We start from the raw sequence: 26,742 nt of genomic DNA, 5'->3' as shown, positions 1-26,742 counted from the left end.
GTGTAGAGAAAATATTATAAACTTCATAAATTAGGGAAAACTATAAATATATGAGCGTTTCATCAATAATTAATTGGTAATTAGTTCATTCATTATGTCGCATCATGTTATTCGGTTTATGAGCATGACTTCATGTAATCCGTTAGAAATAGTAAAAAGAGTTCAGTTATATAGAGACACTAGGAAGAAGGAAGTAATTTTCTTCGACGAAACAGTTAAACACATCACAAGTGATAAAAGCATTAGAGAAAAAAAAAAGTTCTCATATACAATAGAAATAGAAAAAAATTTCTTTTTACTTGACTCTTTTTAAATTTTTCAATTCTTTTTCTCATTGACTTTTTTACGAAATTGGAGACATTTTTTCTAATAAATATAAAAATTTTCTATGAAAAATCAAAAAAAATTATTTTCAATCTATTTATTATTTCAAAGGAAAGTTGTTTTTTGTTTATTCAACAAAATTTTTTTAAAAAATTTCTTTTTTAGTAATAACCTAAAGTTTTGTAATAAAATTGAATTAAAAAAAAATAATGGAATTTACCTAATAATTTATTGTAATTTAATTTTGATTTTCTAAAGAATTAAATTTCAAAAAATTTATTTTTTAAAATTTTTTGTATAGAAAATTTAATTTTGCAAATAAAATTTATTTCTTTGAAGAATTTTTGAATTTTTTTTTATATTTTTCTTTTTAAAATTCTCATTATAATAAAAAAAATTTTTGTTTGAATAAAAATTGTATCAATTAATTGATCTTTCTTTCTTATTTTTTTTAAGGTTACATTGACCCTTATAAAGAAGCAGGTGACTATTACTCTCAAAATAATACTATATCAAAGCAGGTGTTAGACATATTAAAAAAAATGGATTCCACGAATTAAATTTAATCATCACACAGTGACCACATGCTATCAAAAAAAAAAAAAAAATTCATTTGCGGTGAGTCAGAAATATTTTTTTTAAAAAATATTTTTTGTCAATTAAAAATAATTTATTTATCTAAATATTTGAATTACACACTCCTGAATTTATCAGAGGAATTTACAGACTTAATATTTCAAAATTTTTGGAATGCTAAGCACTTTAATCGCGGTTATAAATAGAATCCTCATTTGCATACAAAGAGGCAAATTCTTTACATAAGGGGATTACTAAAAAGTTGAAAGATGCGCAAAAAACGAAGAGACAAGAAATGCGAATTTTTATTTTCGAAATAATTTTTAAGAAAAAAAGTTTTTTTTTTTAAATTCAATTTTAGTAATTTATTATTTATTAATAAAAAAAAAGTCTCTCTTTTTTTCTAATTTTTTTTTCCTTGAAACAAAAAATGAATAAAACAAACAAATTTTACAATAATTGAATTTCATTTATCGAAGAAATAACAGTGATTTATGAATATTGTGGAATGAAGATATGTCAAGCATTTATTTTCGAATGAAAAAAAAAAAAAAAAAATTATATGATTAGTAGGTCAACATGGACAGGCAAAGCTCCTTTTATGGTAGGAGAACGACGCTTATACCCAGGGAGAGACTTTGAAAGAGGCCAAATAAGCAGCAGCATACATTTGAAGCCTAAAGGTCCGGTTGAGGATATGTATTTTTTTTTTGTACTTTAAGAATACGTTCCTTGATTCAATACATAAAAGAATGTAACGGTATGACATTGCAAAGAATCTTGGTTTAAAAATCACATTTTACGCTTTTTGAACATCAAATTAATGTAATTATATTATTCTTTTTTTTCCTGAATTACAATATACTCCTACAAAATTTAATTTCATTGCTTATTAAAAAAAAAAAAAAAAAAAATTCCCAGTACACTCTCGAAATTTCACATAAATATTTTTACATTCAAATTAAATTCAATTGGTTATAATTTCCTTGTTAAAAAGAGACTTATTCATTTTTTTTTTCAGTGAATTTTTAATTATTTTCATTCAGGAAAAATAATGGAAATTTTTTTTAGCAAAAATAAAATTTTTAAATAGTATAAAAAAAAATTGAAAAAATAATACTAAATTATAAAAAAAAAAAAATTGAATTTCAAATTTTCTTTCACGAAAATAAAAATTTTTCTTTTCCAAGAATACAATTTTTAAATAATTATAATAGAACAAAATTTTCAAAGATTTACAATTTACATTTTTAAAATTAATTCAACTTTAAGTGATTTTTAATTAAAAATTTTTGATGTTTTCTGTTACACTAAAAAATTTATTAGAAATTGCAGACAAAAATACAATAATTTGAAAACTTTTTAATTGAAAAATCCTTTTAGATAATTGAATTTTCGAAGAATATATTATAAAAATCATTAAAAATATAATTGAAATTTTTTCAAATAATTAAAATTTCAAGTGATTTTGAATTAAAAATTTTTTGCTAATTTTATTTGCTAATTTTTTTAAAATTATAAACAATTATTAAATATTTATAAAAATTTTAATTGAAAAATAATTTAAAATAATTGAATTTGTGAAGAATTTTAGTTAAAAATTTGTTAAATAATTGAAATAAAGAAGATCTGAAGAAGATATATGCATTGTATACTAAAAAAACGTATTTGCTTTAAAAATTTTATAAAAAAAAAAAAAAATGTAAAAAAAGTCGAAAAAGTCGCATTTTATTAAAATAAACTTTATTTGAAATCCGTTTATGTTTGAAATAAAAAAAGTCGAAAAATTCGTATAATCCGAGGCCTGAATATTTTTTTCTAATATTTTCACAAAAATTCCTCAAATAAATCACCTAAAATTTTCAAAAAGTATCAATAGAATCTATGTAATTTAAAGTTTCAAAAAATTTATTAACAAATTAAAAAAAAATTGTTCTAGTAATAACTAATAGAAAAAAAAGTGATTTATAAAACAACAAAGTAAAAAAAATTTCCAATGTTCAAAATAAGGAACCAAAAAAAATGGTTTTCAATGTAAAAAAAAAATTAGAAAAAAATTACGCAAATAATTAAAATACCAAAATTAAAATATCGAATGTAAAAGCGTAACAATTTGTTTTGTTTGATATAACATTTTTTTTTTTTTGTGATAATTTTTGTCTAGTTTTGATACCGTCTTATTATTTTGATCACGGGAGTAAAAAAATACAATTTTTAAATAATTAATAATAAATAATGAAAAATTGATTTTTTTCCAGAAAAATTAAAATATAAAAAAAAATTTTGAAGATTTCGAATCGAGTTTTTTTTTATAAAGACTGACTCACAGTGAATATGGAAAGGAACCTCTTCGAAGACGATAGATCTCGAAGTTAATAAGGTAACTAGGCCGAGACATGAGGACGATGCCGTTTTCTGATGTTGGTGCAAATAAGGCCGTTTATAAATGCATTTAAAGTGAACCTCGACTAGAATATATTCTGTATACAAGAGACAGTAAATTCATGGAATGAAAATTTATTGAAATGCCACTTTCAAGAGACCACGAGATGCTTCATTTATTTTCCAATGAGCTTTGAAGAAGAGATATGAAAGTGAGTTATAATTTTTTTTTTTCTTCACTCTGAATAAGACCTAGACGAGGATCAATGTAAATTGATTCAAATCATACAAACAATTTTCTTACATCACATTATATAAAGAAACGCATTTATTGCGATAAACCAATGTGCGTGCATTATTTCTCGTCAATTGAAAAATATATTTGTCACAAGAGAATATTAGACTATCATCATATTTTATCTTATAAATAACAATGAAAAATATTTTTTTGATTTTATAGTTTATAAAGATGGAGAAAAAAAAAAAAATTCGCAAATAATTCAATACAATATTTTCAAAATAGATTCATATGTTGCTGAAGTCCAGACAACGTTTATGATGATAACGATTAGAAAAAAAAATTTATTTTTTAAAACAGAAAAATTATAAAATTTTGTAGCTAAAAAATGATTTTTATAATTTATAGATTATAATAAAGATTGCAAGAAATATCTTTAAGAGGAAAATTCATAGAATTTTTTAATTCGAAAAAAAAACAAATTTTGTTGATCATAAACGTTGTTCATATCCAAATTCATATTTTTGTATTTTCTTTCAATCAAAATGTAATTTATAATTAATGAAATATTTTACAAGTGAAAATATGAATAATTTTATTTTTTTCCACTTTGAATCATTAAAAATTTTTCATTGGATAAAAATTAAGAATTTCTGAAAATAAAAAAATATTACAATTTTTCAGTTATTGAAAACGATATTCTTTTGTTTTCTTAAGGCGGTTCAACTTTTTAACATAACCTCAAATTAAAAATCCAGTTGTACAATTTTAGAAAAAAAAAAAAAAAAAATTATTTTGAGACAATATTTATTGTGAAATAATATTATTTAATATTTTATTTTTATTTAAAATTAGTGAACAATTGTAATTTTTTTAAACAAAAGCTCATTTATTTCTTTGAAAAATTCTCTACATAATTATAAATAAATTATAAATTATAATTGTTAAATATATTAAATAATTTATTATTTAACAACCAATTTCGGTTCAAAATAGTTTTTTTTTTTAGAAAATTGTACAATATTTGAAAACTTGCAAAATTTGATGATAATGTAAGAATTTTTTTAATTTTAATTGTCCACTCGCAATTTTTAATTATTCAAAAAGGTAAAAATAAAATTGTTCAAATTTTCATTTTAAAAATTTTAATTTCAATTGTTATTTTCTTATTCTCTCAAAAAAGGTAGAAAGAAATGTCAAATTATTGTTTTTTTTCTGTTAGTAAATGAAATTTCAATTAAATATTACAAATAATAAAATAAAATCCGTTTCTTTTTTTAAAAATGTGAAATTTTAATTATTAATTTCAGTTAAAAAGAAATGGTAATTATTAGCACTTTTTTCCTTTAGTAATTGCATTTCAATTATAAATATTAAATTTTTTAAATGTTCTTATTAATATAGTTCTTTTTTTCTTATCCTTTCTGGTAATAATTAAAATTACAAATGTATTTTCTACCGACAATTTATAAATTTTGACTAATATTTCAATTATTTTTACTAGCAATTAGTTTTCTTTGACTATAATTATAATGTATAACTTTTCTGCACGTCGAACTAATTTGCTTCGGTCAGAGAATCTTAATTAGTTTTCGAATATTCATGGAAAAAAAAATTTAGTTTAAAAAAATTATATTAAAAGTTTATAGATTTTTTTTTTTTTTTTTGGAAGTAAAAATAAATAAATATTGCAATAGAATTTAAAAAAAAAATATTTATTCTTACGAATAAAAATATTACAAAATCAAAATTTATTAATAAAAATTAAATGAATTAAAAACTAATAAAGTAGAAATTAATAAAATAAAAAATTAATTATGTTTTTATTAGATTTTCCGGCAAAAAATTAATTAATTGATATAAATAAATAAAAATTGTCCAACAAAATCTAGAAATAACATTAATTAACGATTATCAATAAAATTGAATACCCAAATTCTTTTGTATTCTTTGGTATAAAATAAAAAAAATATATTAGTGGAAATATAATTATTAAAATATGCTTGTAATTTTACAGATAAATGGAAATCTTGAACAAAATGAAAAGGAGAAGAAAAATGCTCTCACTCGATATACATATAAGAAAGTACAGAATCCAATTTATTGAATCTCTTTTTCCGCGAGGATCAACTTTTTACTGCATTTTGAACAAGTAACTATATATATAATATATAGAAAGGAACAGAACCTCGAGTTGCCAATTAACTTGAGTAATCGCAATTAATTGAGGTTCGTGAAATGAAGAGGCGGGCGGATGTGTATTAACCGGTAGGTGGATATGCAACACGTATAAGTAATCGTAGCATATTGCACATTATATAGTGTAAAGACAGACTTCATAGGGCTATAGGGAACAAAAAAGAAAAGAGACCGCAAGTAGTTTATATACATAGACTGTCTAGGAAATTATTATGTATGAAAAAAGGCAAAGAATATACGTCTCGTGCGAGCGTGACGACTAACGAACCTAACTGACTATATCGAATCATCTTAAAAAAATTTTTTTTTTTATTTTTTTCTAGAAATTAATTTTTTCATATAATAGTTGCAAAAAAAATTTTTTTTTTTTTTTTTAATGACATTATCATTGATGCATACTTGTGAAGTTATTCAAGGTATCATCACCAAGTGGCGTCTCAAAGCTTTGGAATTTACAGATATAAGTATCGACAATGATTTAAAATGGCAAAGGTCGAAAGAGTTTTTTTTCGTTTTTTTTTTATTAATTAAATTTGTTTATACGCAAAACAATATAAATTACACGGGTACACTGAAAAAAAAAATTTATTTGATTTAAATACTCGATTACTTATGACTATTATCAAATAAATATTTACTTGAACCAAATAATTTTTTGAAACAAAATAATTGAATTAAATAAACTATATTTGGACCAATAATTTCTCTATTTGAAAAAAATACCATTTCAATTAATTATATTAATTGATAAAAATAAAATATTTATTTGATAATATTCAAGTAACCGATTATTTAAATCAAAGAAATTTTTTTTTCAGTGTAAAAAAAAATTGTAGGCAATTAAAATTCCTAGACGCATGAATAAACAATAATATAAAATTAGAAATTTCATTTGGCAGAATTTTATTAATCTAGAATTTACTTTTAGTCAAATTTTCATTTCTTCAAATGAATTGAATTTCTTTGATTTAATAGAAATTACATTTTTAATGAATTATTATTTGCTCGAATTTTTTATTAGACAGAATAATTGATTTAAAAGAATTTTTATTTTACAAAAAAAGAATACTAGAAAGAATTTTTCTTTTTTTTTTTTAGAATTTAAATTTTACAGAATTTTTATTTGTTCGAATAAAAAATTTTTCTGGCCCAAATTTTTTCTTGTTAAATATTTATTCGGAAGAATACTAAATTCTGTAAAATAAAATTCCAGCGTTTTTATAATATTGTAAAATGTAAATTTTCAACAACTGAAAATTTTGCTGGAAAATAATTTTTTCCAATATTCTTTTTGGTCTAATATTCTTTTTTTAAAATAAAAATTCTTTTAAATCGACTATTTTGTCTAATGAAATCAAATTTTGATTAGAAAAATTCGAAGAATTAAAATTTCTAAAAAATAATTTTTAGAAATAATCAAATTAATTTTTTGAAATTTTGAAATTTGATTTTTAAAAATTATAACTTTATTATTTATTTATCTTATCTTATCGTTTGAGAGCATCAATTTTTTCAAAATTTCAATATAGCTTTCAAAAAATTAACGTGTAAAATTTTTAAATTATTTTTTAATTACAAAAAAAAATTTAGTCTTAAAAATTATTTTATGATTTTTCCATGATTTGCAGAAATTTTTATAAATTCCATCCATTTTCCATGATTATTATTTTTTTATCTTTATTTATTTAGAGAAAAAAACGGACATTAAAAAAAATGAATTTAAACAATTTTCTATACACAATTCAAGTTTCTCAGAATAATCAAAAAATATTGACATTTTATTTTTATTTATTTGATATAAATTTTTAATAAAAATAAAAATCAATAAGAAATTATTATCTTATCGTTTTAAATAAAAAAAAAAACTAAGAAAACAAAATGTATTTATTACTTTTTAAGCAATCAAAAAAAATGCTTATTAAAAAAAATAATAAAATAATAAAAATAATTCTGGTATAAAGAAATAAGAATAAAAATAAATAAAATAATTCTTGAATAGAAAAATCAGAAAAAAATAAATGCAATAAAAAAAATTCTGTTATGGAAAAATATAAGAAGAAAAAAATTATGATAAAAAAACATTCGGAAAATTAATTTTTAACGCAGTTATTGCAAAGAATGAAAGAGAGATGTAAATTTTTTTTTTTTTTTTAATTTTTGTTTTTAGTGAATATATTATTAAAATTTGTTTGTGAATGAATTGAGAGCGAGGGTTTCCACGTGATATGATGTTTAAGGGTTGGAAAAATTCTCTCTCTCTAAAAAAAAAAAAATGATGTCAGACGTGAGTCATGTATACTCATATATCTTCCCCCAACTTGTCGACAAAAACCAAGGGGAATTCCCATGACACCCTTCTTTGCCATTTTTTTTCTGTCTGGATGGATTCCATTAAGTCTCAATAGTCTCTAGACTTAAACTAAGAGAGTTTATACAAAGAAAAAATGTATAATGGCTCTTTCTCTGCTGCTATGTAAAGAATTTCACGTACCCCATTTTTTTTTTATTTATGTAAGAAAATCTCGGTGAATTAACGACACTCTCTTTATTCACTGATTTTTACTCTATCCAAATAAATTTGGTCATAATTTCAAAAATAAAAATTGGTTTCATATCAAATAAAAAAAAAAAAAAAAAAAAATTAGCAAATAAAATTTTATAATTAAAATTAATTTTACTAAATTTTGAAAGATCCATATAGTTGTATAATTTTCAGAAAAAAAATTATTGTTAGCCAAAATTTATTGTCAAATATTAATATTATTATTAAATATTAATTAAATAACATTTTTTGTAATTTTTTTTTTCAAAATAAGTAAGTAACAAATATATTATAATTTTTTCCAAATTTTTACTAATTGTTCTCTTTGAAAAAATACTCTAAAATTCTGTTTTTTTTTTTGGTTTTTGTTAAATAAGTATTTTGTTTAAAAAAAATATAAACAATAAAAAATTCATTTGTTCAATTTGAACAAAATTCAAATTTTTTTTTTGTAATTTAGTGATTAATAAAAACTACAAGAAATATATTTCAGGTAAAAAAATATAGAATTTTTCATTCTAAAAAACTGTTAAACGTTGCTAAAAATTTTTTATTCAAAATAATTTTTTTCAATTGTACTATTATGAATCTTACAAATTTTAATTATTGTTAATTATAATTTTAATTCTTTGTTATTAAATTCCAGAGAAAAAAAAATCAAATGTTGTCTGAAATCGCATCACAACAATTGCTGCATTTATTCTACAATAATATATATATAGAGAAAAAACCATAAATATAACAATTTTAAGATTTTAAAAAAACCAAAAAAAAAAAAAAATTTTTTTCCTATTTTTGTTATAAGTTTTATTAATTTTTGGTGTAAACAAAAAAAAACGACACAAAATGTAAAGAGGACAAGTAAACATGAACTTTCTCTTTTGAAGTTTCTCACGATAAGATGGCAAAAGATTGAACATTGACGAATGGAGCACATCGTGCAGTCATTTTCGTAGAATGAGCAAAGAACTGTGTGTGTGTGTGTGTGTGTAAAAGAGAGTGCATTTCGATTTAAAATATCTATTCTGTAAAATGTTAAACATCGAAAGGTAAACGAGTTAACTGACTGAATAATACAGTTTATGCGCGTTGTATAGAGTAGCCTAGTTACAGAGGCTAAACAACCAAGACGCAATTACTTTTTGAAGATAATATTGTTGTTGGTGTACATAAATTTTGCGATAAACCTCATGTGTGTCAATGCTCGATTCCTGTTATACATTGTTACAATTATTTTTATTTATTTATTATTATTTTTTATTTATTATTTTCATTTTTTTATTCACTATTTTCAATTATTATTATTATTATTATTATTATTATTATTATTATTATTATTATTATCGGAGGTTTCAATAATTTTATTCATTGATTATTTATAGATCAACAATTTTTTGAAAAAAAAATTTCTAGGTAAAAAATTAGTTATTATTTTTTTGAGTGAAAAATATAAATTTTTTTCAATCGTTGATGATAAACGTTGTAAACTTCAACGACGTATAAGTTTATTCCGGAAATAGTATTTTTTTTTTTTTTTTTTTTTTACTATTTCCGGAGCAAAAATTGTCAGAAATTCCGGAAAGTTTAAAATTTACTTATTGGAAGTAGTAAAAGTTTTCAATAAAGTAAATTATATACGGTAAAATTTTTTTTTTAATATTTTGTTTTTTTTTCTTTAATTCTGAACTTAGAAATTAAAAAAAAAAATGTAATAAAAAAATATTCTAACTTCGATTAAAAAAACACATTAGAAAAGAAATAAAAAAAAAAATTAAGAAAAATAGAAAGTAAAAAAAAAATTCTCACTTTGATAAAACCGAAAAGAAAAATTATTTGACGCGATTTTTTTTTGTTATCAAATAAATTCAAACGAAAAAAAAATATTTTTAATTATGTACCAAATTTATTTATTTAGAAACATAAAGGGAAATTTATTTTAAAAAAAAAGAAAATTGTTTCTTTATCACTGATTTTGTGAATCGATGACAATGATAGAAAAAACATTTGAAAAAAAAGTGACAAGACTATTAAAAAAAAAAAAAAAAAAAAAAAATTAAAATTCCAAGAGTGAAGTTAAATTGTTCATTGATAACTATTATTATTGGCAACCACAACAAAATCACAATTGTCAGTCGTCTCACGCACATCACTATGGAGATCCGTTTCCGTTGAAGCTTTTTATCATTTTGAAACAGAACTTCATAGAGTCCAACTTTCCAGACGAAACTATTAAAATAGGAGTTGAATGATTCATTCAAAATAATCCATTTACTCACAAATCAATGAATTTCAAAAATTTTCATTATTAAAAATTTAATTATTAATTTTTCATTGAAAAATTATTCCAATAGGGTAATTAATAAATTAAATTGTCAATAATTTGAAAATAATTCAATTTCATCAATTGATTGAAATTAATTTTCAATATTTCAAATTATTTTTTGCAATTTAATTAAATGTATCTTTGACCTCTTTCAAAAAAATTATTAAAGACTATATTATTTGACTTTGGGCTTGATATTTTGTTACAAAAAAAAAAAAAAAAAAAAATTTAATTTCCCATTTCTTAAAAAAATACATAAATAAAGGTTCTATATACTGAATCATAATTGATAGGAATAAATCTTCTCGAGTGGGTTTTATTGTTACCTTTTAGCTATTTAATTAAATTAGAAATGTGCAACACTAATTGCATTATGTAGCAATTTATTTCTAATATATACACAAACATTAAATTGGTAATTATTAGTTTCATATATACAAACTTGCTCATGCATCAATGTTAATGTCAATTTAAATAGAACCTCTTTATAACTGTATATAACTGATCTAAAATTATATATATCAGTCATTGATTCATTATTAATATATAAGACTTTATATTATTATCTGAAATTATGAACCTTGAATGAATTTTAAAAATATAAATTCATAAAAAAAAAAATTTTGCAATTCAAATATATTTTATTCATATTAGTCACATGAATGGGAATTGATTTCTGTTTATTGATATCTTTTTTTTTCAAAGTAGCAAAAGATTTATTGGACTCGATTAAAGTATATAGTCATCTTTAAATGCTTATCTCTCACTTTATGTATTTTTTTTTTTACAATATTCTAGCATTAATTTTCATTTTTTGAAGGCTAATATTACATATTATACTAAATTTGTAATCACAAGAATACAATTTTATTTCCGTTGAAAATTCGGCTCATTGTGAAATCAATTTTAATAAAATTCTATACTAAATAAAAATTTGATTCTAGTTCAATAAATATTTTTCAATTTGAAAATTTCACTTATAAAATGCACTTTATAAAATTCTGCTAAATAAAAATTGGATAATTTTTAATTTGGCACAACAAAAATTCCAACAGATCTATAATTTGAAGAATACATATTCATGCGTCCCAACAAATAATTAAAAATAATGAATAACATTAATAATAATAATTAATAATCTGTTTAGATTTTTTTTCAATTGAAATAACAAAAAAAAAAAAATCAAATACAAAAGAATCGTGAAACATTTACGAATAAATATCAAACCAATGACGTCATATACGTCTGAAGTGTTCCTAAAAACGGAATAAATTTGGAGGACCACTTTTTTTTTAGAAAAATATAATAGGAAAGGGACTCACCTCTTATAATGAAATATATATATCAATGTCGAGAGGACGGTTAACGACTGATAAAAATTTATACGGAAGCCCTTTTATATATGATGAGTGGTGGTGGTGTAGATAAAACACAAACCCTAATATTGAATTTATTTTCAGTTGAGTATGAGTGGGCGGATGTGGATTAAGGACTCTAGGACATGGTGAACTGACGGTAACAGTAAAAGGGAGAGGCAGCGGCGGCTCGACTCTGTCGGCTTGCAGCAACAGCAGACGGTTTCATCGATTGGCATTGCAGCTCCAGGGGTCGAGGGTAGAGTAGAAAAGGGTGGTCTCTCCCTATCTCTCTCTCTCTCTCTCTCTCTCTCTTTTTCTCTCGTGAACCCTGAACAACCTCTGCGCCTGTGTCTTCGATTTGGAAACAAAAAAAAAAAAATTCAACCACCACCCCCCAGTTTCATGGTCAGGGCTAAAAGGCAAAAACCGAGAAGATTTTTCTCTCTCGTCGCACATAGAAACAGAGTTCCGGTTATAACTATACACACAATGAGGAGAAAAATGTTAATTTTTGTGTCAAAATCGTATAATTTTTCACAAAATTGATTGCGACAGGCAGATTTCTTACTTCAATAAAATATATATAAATTAAATAAATAAGATCTACACTCACTTGGCGCAGCCGTGTTCAAAGCCGCCAAGGGTCAAGAATTAATAATTTAATAAAAATTACCGCGGGCGCCAGTCGACTGAAGGTCGACAAAAATATTTAATACAAAATAATTAGATTTTACGTTATTTACCTTCAACTAAAGCAAGAGAAATATAATTACAGGGTGGGTAAAATGGGAGAACCCAAAAGAATAAAATGAGCGAGTTCAATCAGTCGATTTAATCAATATAATAGAAAATCCACTTACAATTGACGTCTAATAGATTAATTTTCCATAATTTGTCAAGTAAATCTTCCTAAATCGACACAATATGAACACTCACTCTCATACAAGTTACATTTTCAAATATAATTTTATACGTCTATTGACGTTAACGATCGATCCAAGAGTTCTATGTGCCCGACAAGCACGCAGTTTTACGGCGTCCCGTCAAACGCATGCGTTCCATTTCGCACAGATCTCCAGGATCGAATCGATAACGAAAGGACCCTAAATGTCGACCTTATTCAAAATTTGAGTGTTAAGTTTCAATAAAAGAATATCCTGTCACATGATATAATTTAATACGGGACGCATGAGATTATGTTCTAACATTTATTTTTGTTATTCATAAACGACTTAAGTAATGTTCTCAAATACTGTAATATGTATTTTGTAGATGATTTGCAGATTTATATGCATTCTATAGTCTGAAAGACTTAAAAAATAATTTGGCCATTAATAAATTGAAGATGTTCAGTCTATATTAAATTGGGCTGAGACAAATATTCTTAACCCCTTGGCTGTCGAGACAAGATTTCCACTGTTTGTGCCAAAAGTGTTGAAAAAAATTTTAACGGATTTCCATGAAACTTAGTATACATACTAAGATTTTTAGGGTTGCCAGGCTTCGAAGTCTAGTAGGAGATCAAAAAAGTGTGAAAAAGTAGCATTTTGAAGAAAAAAAGTGTCCTCTAAATTGAAAAAATTAGCAAAAAGTACCATATTAAAAATGAAGTAAATTAGTTTTTTAAGTAAGAAATTTAAGTGAATAGGTATATTTTGTTGCCGAAAAAATTGAAAATAAAAATTACTAGAATTAGGAATTCACAAAATTTTTATTAAATTTTGAAATAAACATGAAACATGGAAACATAATAGCTTTTTCTAGATATTTTACATTAGAAAGTAAAACGCACTTATTCATAACATTTTGCATATAATAAAACGTAATTGTTAAATAATACTTATAGAAGATCTTTCATAACAATTTGTTTTTTAATAACGCGATCATCATTTTGAGGAGTAAAAGTAACACAAAATCTATTCAAATAGGGCTCATTAGATACAGAATTTAATACGCTTTAATAGCGCTAGAAGAGAAAAAATGTTTAAATTAAAATTAATGATGAAAACATCAGTTAAAGTTGAAAAATTGCGAGAAAAATGACAACTTCTGGATATTTTTGTAATTTTTCTCTTATAAATATTAATTTAAACAAAAATATTGAATACGGCCTAAAAAGCTCTGTTTCTCAGCTTCAAAATGAAAAAAAAATTTGAAATCGGTGCAGAAATAAGAAAGTTACAAAGGTTTTTATGCATAAACATACGTAAAAATGGTTTTCTGACTCTAAAATGAAAATTTAGGGGTGTTTGGAGAAATTTATATACACCATTCTTCTTAGTTTTTTGTGACCAACAACCTCCAATAGGTTTCACAAGAAGTTTTTTTTAAAAAAAATTTTTTTGTTATTTTTTAAAAAACTATCAATTGTTACATTTCGATTCACTTTTTGTTACATATCAACTTTAATTATTAGTAATTACTAATCATCCACTATTAGTAATAAATTATAATAATAATTAATTATAACAATTATTATTATATTTGTATCAATCCGGTAACTCATAAATTATGCATTGACAAAAAGAATAAAAGCGTTAATTACAGGTTATGGCTGGCCATTTATGACTATATCAATCAAGCTGCGAGAAGTTGTCATCTAATCATATAAAGTGCAGTTCACGCGTTCAATAATAAATTTCATTAATTGGCGGGCTTTTTGAAATCAACAAAATTCATTAAAAACAACTAAAATTCTTGAATTCTGTCAATTTTTTTTTACCTTTTTTTTGGAAAAATGTAGCATTTAGTAGCTTTTTGCTACCAGTTTGAGGAATATTCAAGATTTTTTTAATCACTTTTTATAAGTTGCGCATATATGCGTCAAGTGCACTCTTATCCATGAGCCAAAAGTTTTGAACGTTCAAATAAACGTAATTTTTTTTCAACTTCTTTAAGTACCAATTTTATTACAAAATATTGTTTTAAATATCTAAAAAGAAGTTATTAATTTAATATTTGTTTAATTTACTGTTTTATTTTACATTGACATTATAATTTCTAATAATTTATAGATTGAAAAAAATATTTTGTTCATTTGAACGTTCAAAACTTTTGGTTCATCTCTTGTCCAGTTTTAGTTTTGCGTATATATGCGTCAGTGACAGACAATGCACAATGGTCCAAAAAATAGCAAAAAATGGTAAAAGTTGAATCTTCACGCGAGCTTTCAATGAAAATAGGTCTATAATATATCAATCGATGCAGAATTACACGAAAATTTCACAAGAGTGCGATCTTAGAAAAAGATACATTACACTCAGAACTACGTTCGAAAAATATATTAGAAACGCAGTTTTTCTAATTTTATGTATATTAAAATATTCTAAAATCTTCGGGAAGGATTACTAAAGGTACTTAATGGTTTCAATTGATAAATATGTTACTGAAAAAAAGTATAAACATTAGTTCAAATATTATAATATACATTTTTTAATGAAATAACAAAAGTATTTACACTTTTTATTAAAATAGACGAAACATTATCAGTATAGGTTATTCATGGTCATTATTATTTTTGTTATTGCTATTACTATTATCTTTATTATTATTAGTAATAGTAATAATGCTATTATTATTCATATTAAAACATTATCCCAAACTGCATATACTTAATACGCAAATATACTCAATTTTTTTAGAAAATTATATTTTTTAATAATAAAACTTTTCATCAAAATAATGAAATTTTGTCAGTTGTTAAATTTTTCCTCTCAAGTATAAAGTATCGGATATTAAAAATAGAGGAATTAATTTTAATTTAAAGAAATTATAGTCAAATCGAAGGATTCCATTTTCACACCACAGACAAAATTTTAATAGCATATTTGTCGCCTAAAATCATTAAATACCCTGAGTAATGCTTTTTGGATATTTTGGAATAAATTTTCAGACAAATAAAATTTGAAAAACTGCATTTTTAATGTATTTTTCGAACGCAGTTCAGAGTATAAATATGTATCTTTTTCTAAGATCGCACTTTTGTGAGTTCGTGGTGTAATTCTGCGTCGAATGATATATTATAGATTTATTTTCATTGAAAACTCGCGTGAAGATTTACGTTTTACCATTTTTCGCTATTTTGGACCACTGTGCAACGGGTTAAAATAAATCTTAACAAGACCTATTCTCTGATAGTTAGATCTATTTGGTATACATAAATAATATTAATAAATGTAATTACCCCCCGATTGAGATTGATAATATTACTATATTCTCTTTGTTGATTCGGTTAGGAACTTAGGTGTTATCTATAGACCAACTCTTTTTTTGGGACAAGCATGTTGGTAAAATTTGTAAAAACATTTATGCTACTTTATCGCAATTTAAAATAAATAGAAATGCTCTTACTATCGAAATAAAAATAAAGATTGTAATGTCATTAATCTTTCCTCATTTTGATTACTGCTATTCTGTCTACAATGATTTAACTGAGGAATTAAATTATAAACTTAAAAAGCTCCTCAATTCATGTATTCGATTTATTTTCAACTTAAGTATGGATGCACATGAGCCAAAAGTTTTGAACGTTCAAATAAACGAAATTTTTTTTTCAACTTCTTTAAGTACCAATTTTATTACAAAATATTGTTTTAAATATCTAAAAAGAAGTTATTAATTTAATATTTGTTTAATTTACTGTTTTATATTATACATTGACGCATTATAATTTTTAATAATTTATAGATTGAAAAAATATTTTGTTCATTTGAACGTTCAGAACTTTTGGCTCATGGATGCACATGTAACGACATATCGTCGAAAACTTGGATGGCTGAGTGTTCGTAAAAGTCTGCTCTGGTTTAGTGGATGTTTAACACATGTTATTTTAAATACTAAAAGACCTTTATATCTTTATGAAAAATTTACTTTTAGGAATGAGATTACTTCTCAAGCATTGAGGTGTCCTATATATTTTTAGGGCTCCTCCTTGTAGAACTGAACAATATAAAAACTCTTTTATAATTACTGCGACATCTCTGACTTTTAAAATTAAATTGCATAAATATTTGTTTGCGCTTGAAGAGTAGGAGACCTTTTTCAAATTTATATACATATTTTATACTTATTATTGCGGTTAATCTATATTCAAAGATGATATTGCGAATGATATTATTTTTTTATTTATGATTGTTATTGTTTTTCTATTTCTTATTTTCTGTATTTTTTGATTGTTGTTCTCATGCTTCTCTTGGGACAAAATAAAGAAATTCTAATTCTACCTAGTTAGAATTTTCATTTTGTCATAACTGTTTTTTAGCCGAATTTTAATTTGTTCAAATAAGTATTTTGCAGAATTTTTATCAAAAACGATTTTCTATATTACAGAATTTTTATTAAGTAGATTTTTATTGCATAGAATTTTCATTTATTCGAATTATTATTTGATATCATTTTCCATAATACCGATTTTTCTGCAGAATTTTGACTTAACCGAAAAATTATTTAACAGAATTTCTAATTGATAGAATTTTCATTTGTCCGAAATTGTAAATGGCCGCGAACAAACAATCGACAGAAAGATTTCGGCGCGATTTTTAAAATGAAAATTATTTGTAAAAAAAAAAAAAAATAATGAAATTGTATAATAAATGAATTCCACTATTTATATAGAATAATATATAACGACGCAAAAATCTCAAATCGTAATTGCGCATCAAAAAATTCTTCAAAGGAAATGCGAGTTACCAAGGCAAATTGATGCGTATCATGACTGATGTCTACTTGTTCTCTTTTGCCTATCTAAGCGAGGACACATACATTTATAATATATATATATATATATATATATATATATATATATATATATATATATATATATAAACGCAACAAGATTCACGATCATTCAAAAGATTCCAGATTGTTAATATTAATTTATTGACCGTCAGGGACACTATGCGAAAATATAGCTATCAATTTTCTGATAAAATTTAAGAGAGAGAAAAAGAAAACATATTTATTGGCGAGTTGCGGAAGTAGTTTTTTTTTATTGAAATTCTGATTTAAATATAAGCAGAGAGATTCTGTATTTATATTTATTTACACACCTTTGTAAAATGGATAGAAAAATTCTTTTTTGTAAAAATAAAAATTTTTAAGAAATATTTTTAAAAAAATTCTACATATAATACTTTTTATTTTTAAGTTTTTTATTTCTTAATTCTAAAATTCGTAACAATTTGTTAAAATAAAAATTCTGTTCAATGGAAATTTGGTTACATAAAAGTTCTGCTAAATGAAAATTCGGTTAAATGAGAATTCAGTTAAATAAAAAAATTGTATTAAGTCTGTATTTAGATTTAACGGAAATTTCATTAAGGGAAAATTTTGATTTTTTAGAAATTTTATTAATCATAAATTCTGTTATTAAATGAAAATTAGGTATAATTATAAAAATTCAGTTCAATCGAAATTCTTTTTTATATGAACTTCGAATAAATATGAAAATTTAATTCAACTAAAATTCCGTTAAAATGATATTCTATTAATTGGAAATTTAAACAAATCAGTTAAATAAAAAATTCAGTAAACTAAAGAGTCTTCTATAAAAAAAAATCCAATCAAATATAAATTCTGTTAAATAAAAACATTGGTTTAATAAAAATTCCATTGGTGTTTGGTTTAATTTAATTTTAATATTAAAAATCAATTTAAAATTAATTCTACTTTATAAAATTCAGTTGAATAGAAATTTGGCATAATAAAATTCGATTCACCATTAAAATACAAATATTTTTTTTCTTTTTTTCCCCCAACTAATTCTCAGTAGTGAACATTTGTCACGATTTGAAGAATTCTTTACAAATTTTTATTAAAAATAATTTTCAATAATTTAGATTTAAATTGTTTATTTTTTACCTTAGAATATTTTTTTTATCATTCAATGTTAACACAAAAAAATGTCTTTTGTGTGCAACGTTTCACAATTAGATAGAAATTTTTCATTTCTGTCAGGATATATAGTCACCCCTCACAAATCGTTAGTAAATTTGTCTGAAATCGTTGAATAGAGAGAAGCAGATGTTCGGATAAGAGATTATATCGGATATGTATGTCAATAATTTTTCGAAATCCATTAAGAATGTTACGTTATTTTTATTGTTTTTTTTTTTTTTTAATTGACTTTTTTATTTTATAATAAAATTTTAATTTCCTTATTTTTTAAAAATAAATTATTTTTATGGAAAAAAGAATTTTTTTTACTTATTTTTTATAATAAAAAAATAAAACATTTTTTAAAGCGTAATAAATTTGACAAATTTAATCAAAATTTACATTAAAAAAAATATTATCTGTAAAATGGAGTAGCTAAAAAAATATATTGAATTTTATGGCAAATTATATTTTTCTGTTTCATATTTAATTAAGTGTCAATTAATGCAAATATTTGCAATATTTTCATTTTACAACTAGTTTCTGGTCTTTATGTGATTTTATTGGCTAATTTAGTTTGAAGATAGAAATAATTAAGTAGACATTAAAATTTACATTGCATTACCAACAGTTTTTAAACATTTTTTTCCTATTAGTCATGCACATTAGAATTTTTTTTTTTTTTTTTTTTTTTTTTTTGAAGAATAATTTTCAAGTTCAACGTACCGTGAAGATTACACATTTACAAATATTAAGTTACTAAAATTACACAGCCACACAAAAAAAAAAAGTACCCGGGCCGGGAAATGAGACCATCATTTCTTGATGTATTTTGATGCGCTGAACACGAATCTGAAGTCCGTTTAGCTCCATCACGTCAGGATTTTGACATAACCTCAAAAAACATAGCTGATTTTAAATGACAGGAGAAATTTTTTAAATAATGGCAGATTTGCTTGAATCTTGTTACTCGGGGGTTTTTGGGGTCGCTGATTACGAATTTAACGTCAGATTTAATAAATTCAAAATGGCGGATCCAATATGGCGGATCCAATATGGCGGACGAATTTTTAAAAAGTAGTTGGATTTTTACGAAAATTGGTATCTAGGGGTTTTGGGAGTCGCTGATTACAAATTTATCGTCAGATTATTCAAATTCAAAATGGCGGATCCAATATGGCGGACAAATTTTTAAAAAGTAGTTGGATTTTTACAAAAATTGGTATCATGGGGTTTTTTGGAGTCGCTGATTACGAATTTAACGTCAGATTATTCAAATGTAAAATGGCAGATATAGTACGGTGGTCAAATATCTTTATGTTTCTACATGTGTCTGCATCCAGGGTACCTCCACGCGGTGACGGTGGGCAACGGAGTTTGTCCGCTATCCGGCTAAGTCCCTGGATAATGGCTTTGATGCCGTCATGGCAGACACAGGTAGGAAACGTATTACGATGCAGGGACTCGGAACCCCAGTATCGGCCAAGTTACATAAAAATTCAACTATTTTTTAAAAACTCGTCCGCCATATTGGATCCGCCATTTTGAATTTGAATAATCTGACGATAAATTTGTAATCAGCGACTCCCAAAACCCCTAGATACCAATTTTCGTAAAAATCCAACTACTTTTTAAAAATTCGTCCGCCATATTGGATCCGCCATTTTGAATTTATTAAATCTGACGTTAAATTCGTAATCAGCGACCCCAAAAACCCCCGAGTAACAAGATTCAAGCAAATCTGCCATTATTTAAAAAATTTCTCCTGTCATTTAAAATCAGCTATGTTTTTTGAGGTTATGTCAAAATCCTGACGTGATGGAGCTAAACGGACTTCAGATTCGTGTTCAGCGCATCAAAATACATCAAAAAATGATGGTCTCATTTCCCGGCCCGGGTACTTTTTTTTTTTTGTGTGGCTGTGTTATTTAAGTGACAAAATTTTTTATTTATTGGGGAGAATAATTGGTTAATTATTTTTTAATTATTAATTATTAATTTTCAATAAATATATTTTATTTTAATTTAATGAAAATAAATGTGTAATTGTTTGGAAAACTAAAAAATTATTTAGATATAAAAATTAATATTTAATTATTTATTTATATACATATATATTAATTAATTACTAAATTTATAAAAATTAAATTTTAAAAATAATTTATTGTAAAAATGGTTCTGCATTTCAATGTTTATTGTACAAAAAAAAGTTAGAAAAAAAATTCTCTGACATATCAAATTTTTATATTATGTGATTTGTTTAATTCATTTGTAGTTTTGAAACTCGTGTTTTAATTTTCGCAAAGCAGGCTATTTATATGTACTTTTCATGTGTCAGATAAAACTTTTTTTTCATATTGCAAATGCATTTTAAAATAATACTTGTCAAAAAAAAAAAAAAAAAAAAAAAAAAAAAAAAAAAAAAAAAAAAAAAAAAAAAAAAACCACGCCCCTACAATACTTTATCGGTTTCTTTTGTCACTGCTTCCGCTCTCTTTCAAATATAAAAATTTTTTAAATTAATTTTGATGGAAAATTTATGTTAATAATATATCTATATATATATAATAAAAGAAATTTCTTTCATTGTTTTGTTTTTATATTCCATATATACAATTTATCTCAATTTATCTGTTGTAACAATGAATGACTCAAGTGTTAAACACGTGCATATTAAACAACTTTCTTTTTAGAATATAATTTTCATTTCTTTTTTTTTTTGTTTCATAAATATGTAAACAAAAGGATAATGTGTTATTTTATTATTAGGAATTTTTTTTAGATCAAGATATTTTTAATTTTTTTTATTTTAAATTTATTATTATTATTATTATTCATTTATTTTTATATTTTTCATTCAATAATTTTATATTTAATTATAGTAGGAGGAATATTAATTTTATTTTTATATTTTAATAGATTTGCAGGCCTCGGATCGACTTACAGGCACAAAAAAAGTCGTTTTAGTCGATTTATATTCCAAAAAAAGTCGAAAAAGGCGATTATTTTTTTATTTTAACAAAAATATTTTACAGATTTTTAAATAAATTTTTTTTTTTTAAATAATAATACTTTTGTAAGGGTTAAAGTTGAAATTTTTAGAAATAATTGAATTTCAAAATATTTTGTTAATTTTCAGACAATAATTAAATTTTACAGAACTAAAAATAATAATTTATCAAATAATTTTAGATAACATATTTTAAATGTAATTGAATTTTCAAAGATTTACAATTCAGATTTTTGAAATTAATTGAATTTCAAGTGATTTTTAATTAAAATTTTTTAATGATTTCACTAAAAAATTTATTAGAAATTGCGGACAAAAATGCAATAAATTGAAAACCATTTTTAATTGAAAAATGGTTTCAGATAGTTGAATTTTCAAAGAATATTACAAAAATAATTAAAAATAATTAAATTTCCTTAGAGTTATAAAATTGAAATTATTAAATTTCAAAAAATTTTCTATGGAAAATTTTAGAAATAATTAAATTTTAGAAGCTTTTAAATTCAAATTTTTGAAAATAATTGAATTTTTGTTGATTTTTGATTGAAAATTTTGATAATAATTAATTTTTAATTAAAATTTTTAAGTATATAATTGAATTTTAGTTGATTTTGAATTAAAAATTCGGAAAATAATTAAATTTTATTTGATTTTAAATTGAAAATTTGGAAAATAATTGAATTTTAGTTGATTTTGAATTAAAAATTCGGAAAATAATTAAATTTTATTTGATTTTAAATTGAAAATTTGGAAAATAATTGAATTTTAGTTGATTTTGAATTAAAATTTTTTGGTAATTTTATTTGATATTTTTTTTAAATTATAAACAATTGTTTAATTTCATAAAAATTTTAATTGAGAAATAATTTGAAATAATTTAATTTGTAATTAATTTCATTAAAATTATTAAAAAGCAATTAATTTAGTGAAGAATTTTAGTTAAAAATTTGTCCAATAATTGAAATAAAGAAGATTTGCATTTTATACTAAAAAAAATATTTTTTTTTTTAATTTAAAAAAAAATCGAAATAGTCGCATTTCATTGAAATAAGTCGAAAAAAGTTGAAAATAGTCGAAAAAGTCGTATAATCCGAGGGCTGGATTTGCTCTAAATAATAAAATAATTTTAAGGTTTAATAAATTTTTTCAAAAATCTCGCGAAACAATGTTAAATTTTATAATTAAACACTCCCAATGAGATTATTTTCTGCATTTTTGAGTCATCCGACAAAAAATAATAATCTTTGAAATACTTTTTTTTCTTATCAGTTTGTTTTGTTAAAGAAGCATGCGAAAATTTTGTTTCTTTTTTTTCTGCAAATTTTCTCTCAATTTGATAAAAAAATTAAAATATATTTCACTAATTAGTCAATTTTTTAATCACAAATTTTTTTCAACCTTCTAAAATAAAACAAAATGAAAATATATATTTTTTCGTAAACAAAAATTGTCGCTATTATTATAAATAAATGAAAAATTACTCTCGAATTAAATATGTAAAAAAAAAAAAATCTGAAAGGGTATACATAAAAAAAAAAAATAAATTACTGATCAAAACAGGTAAAAAGAGTAACAAATTTGAATAATGATAAAATAAAATAGAAAAGGAATACGAAGCGATCACTGTAAATGTCAGACTATTATAACAATGGTTTCAAATTCATAGAAAACAAAACAAACTAATAAATAAATCCATTTAGAAAAAAAAAACAAAGCGTACAAACCAAGATAAATCACTGATTTTTCACGCTTTTGCGAAGGTGTAAATTTGAATATCGGCCGCACCCTTTCAACGGTTTTATATATTTTATAATCTCTCAACTAACACAAAATTGTTGCATTTAAAAAAAATCACACACACACACACAGTACTTTTCTTTGCATTTGACTAAAATTTAATCCTAGAAAATAGTTTTCTAAAAGATCGCAATCAATTAAAAAAAAAAAAAAAATGTGAAAAATTCCTGAATTTAAAAAATAAGGATGCTATATTGTGAAATCTCGCGTCATGATCCTTGTTCAGAAATAAGGATCTCAGAACTATCCTAATGAAAATTCTGACAAAAGCCGGCAAATGGATTTTAATTTTCAGTAAATAAAACACTGACCTGTCAAAATTGTAACTGAGAAACTGGATATTCCACACACAAAGACCGTGTAACTAAAACACTCGATACGTTCAGGGGTAAGGAAGAAAATATACTGAAATATATATTTGACGTTGAATGCAGTAAGGCAGCGTTATATTCGCAGCTTGTAATCTGAACGGTTTCTCTCTTGTCCCTTCCTTTTGGCCCCGCTGGATTCTCTGGGTTCCCGACGCCGGTTATTCAATGCACCAATCAGAAAATGGCGTCTACGTTATTCTCTCCCCCCTCCACCCTTAAATATACGCTTATCCGTGCCCCATGTGCCCACTGCCCAAATGTTGTCATTGCGTTGTCAAGGAGTCTGACTCATGCATTTTGTGTGACACATATATGTATATATACATTAATTACACATAAATTTCTTTCATTTTCTACAATTAATTTGTAATGCAGTATCAAATAACACAGGAAATGAGGATTCGACATTGTCTTTTCACTTGTTTCGTCCTTTATCGAATATTCTTCATTCCAGTTTTCGTATTATAATTTTATTTTTTACCCTACAGCATTTTAAAATATTTTGGGTTTTTTTAAAATTAAAGATAAGAAAATATAGAAATAATAATATAAATTTTGTTCTGATTTTTAGTTTCTGTATAAAAAAAAAGATTTATTATTTTAAAAAAATGTTACTTGATAAATTCGTTGAAAAAAAGTTGATTTTTTTTTTAAATTTAAGTATGGTTTTATGCAAAATTTGAATATTATTAAATATTCTACAAATTAATTTAGATTTAGTAGAATATTTGAATTTTAAAATTATTTTTATCTTCTATGAATTAATATTACAATATTAATATTGTATTTATTATTTATAATAAAAATAAATAAATCCCTTTTGTTTTTAAGAAAAATAACATTGCAATTAAATTATACAATACAATATTAAAGAAACATTATTAATTTTGACAAAAAAATTTATTCCAAAAATTTACCTAATTTAGGCTGTTCAACCCCTTAACATAACTTCAAACTAAAAAAAAATTGGTTTTCCCACCAAAAGAAACTAAAATTAAATTTATTTTTACTAAATTTTGAGATTCAGTTTTAAAATAAAAAAAAAAAAAATATTTTGAGCTAGAAGTTGTTGTCAGATAATTATTCTTTTTTATAAGTCCGTTTATTATTTAAATAAATAAATAATTAATTAATTTTTTTTTATTAGTTTTTGTTATATAAAATTTGGTTAAAAAATATAAAAATAAAAATTTTATTTGTTCAATAACTATTAAATAAAATAAAACAAATAAAATTGTAGGGAAACTTTCAAAGAGCAAAAAAGAGCTATTTGTAAAAATTGGATAAAAATTAAAATTATTTATTAACTTTAAACAAACAACACAAAATGTTAGATAAATATTATTTAACAAAAAATTTTGGATGTAATTAATTTTTTGTTTTTTTACAATTGTACAACTGAATCAATCAAAACTTGATAAAATCAATTTTAATTATAGTTTTATTTGTTAAAAATAAATTTTTAGGTTGAGGTTTTGTTATTGGATTGAACCTTTTTAAATACTATAATTTATAATAAAAGTTTTAAACAAAAATTTTAATTTAAAACAAATTTAACACAAATTTTAGAAATTCAATTTTTTTCAAAAATTTCAATTTAAAATTTAATAATTTCTAAAAAATTTTTGAAATTTAATCATTTCAATTATTATAACTCTCCTGAAATTTAATTATTTTTAATAATTTTTTATAATATTCTTCTCTTCGTTTTCAAATTTTTGTATTTTTGTCTGCAATTTCTAATAAATTTTTTAGTAACAGACATCATCAAAAATTTTTAATTAAAATTCACTTAAAGTTCAATTAATTTCAAAAATCAAAATTATAAATCTTTGAAAATTCAATTACATTTAAAAAATGTTATCTAAAATTATTTGATAAATTATTTCCAATTTTGTAAAATTTAATTATTATCTGAAAATTAACAAAATATATTTTGAAATTCAATTATTTCTAAAAATTTCAACTTTAACTCTTCAAAAATTATTATTTAAAAATCTGTAAAACTTGATTATATATTGCCTGAAATTTTTTTGACCATCAAACCAAAAAATTTTTTCTTGTATACGCTTATTTTTAATTTGTAAAATATTCATTTTGAAATGTTAAAATTTGACATCAAAGCTGTGATTGTAGTTTTATATTTTGGCCATAAAGTAACTATAATGTTATTAGTAGTAAATTCTGATAATTTTCTGCAAATTTAAATTGCTGTATTTTTTTTTTCATTTTTGACAATTCAATTTTAATTTTTATTTGAAACTTTTTTAAATAATTGGATTTTTAAAGAAATATTAAAAATAATTGAATTTTGGAAGAGTTACAGTTGAAATGTTAAGAAATAATTGAATTTTCGAAAATTTACAATTTACACTGAAAAAAGGGTTTGGTATTGACAACCAAAATTTTTTTGTTGAATCAACAAAATTTTAATTATCTGAATCAAAAATTTATTTGACACAACCAAAATTAGAAAAAAAAGAACTTTTTTTGTCCTAACTAAAGTTTGATTGGGACAACCAACATTTTTTTTGATTCAACAAAAAAAATTTTGTTGCTTAAAAATACCAAACCCTTTTTCAGTGTATATTTTTGAAAATAATTGAACTTTAAGTGATTTTTTATTTAAATTTTCTGTAATTGCTGTTGCTGAAGAATTTATTAGAAATTACAGACGAAAATTGAACTGTAAAAGTTTTTTGTTGAAAACTGTTTTTAGATAATTGAATTTTTAAAGAGATATTATAAA

General features: G+C 22.8%; 2 protein-coding genes across 3 annotated transcripts in view; one reads left to right on the top strand and one right to left on the bottom strand.

Annotated features, from left to right (window-relative positions):
• Positions 1-24,132, bottom strand: part of LOC127282531 (thymosin beta) — a 32,498-nt gene extending 8,366 nt beyond the window's left edge. The window contains exon 1 of one of the 2 annotated variants that reach the window (XM_051306826.1): positions 23,934-24,132. The gene's annotated coding sequence lies outside the window, so the exon portion shown is untranslated. Of the gene's footprint in view, positions 1-11,906; positions 12,084-23,933 lie in introns of those variants that run through there. The other variant, XM_051306827.1, reaches the window with a different exon arrangement.
• LOC127282524 (3-ketoacyl-CoA thiolase, mitochondrial) overlaps positions 1-26,742 on the top strand; it is a 208,842-nt gene that overhangs the window by 116,106 nt on the left and 65,994 nt on the right. The window lies entirely within an intron of this gene.

This window comes from Leptopilina boulardi, unplaced genomic scaffold (assembly GCF_019393585.1).
Source record: "Leptopilina boulardi isolate dan_hultmark-lab unplaced genomic scaffold, ZJU_Lbou_2.1 LbouV2_300, whole genome shotgun sequence".
Classification (NCBI taxonomy): domain Eukaryota; kingdom Metazoa; phylum Arthropoda; class Insecta; order Hymenoptera; family Figitidae; genus Leptopilina; species Leptopilina boulardi.
The sequence above is the reverse complement of the archived record's forward strand: the minus strand, read 5'-3'. Positions and strand labels throughout refer to the sequence as shown.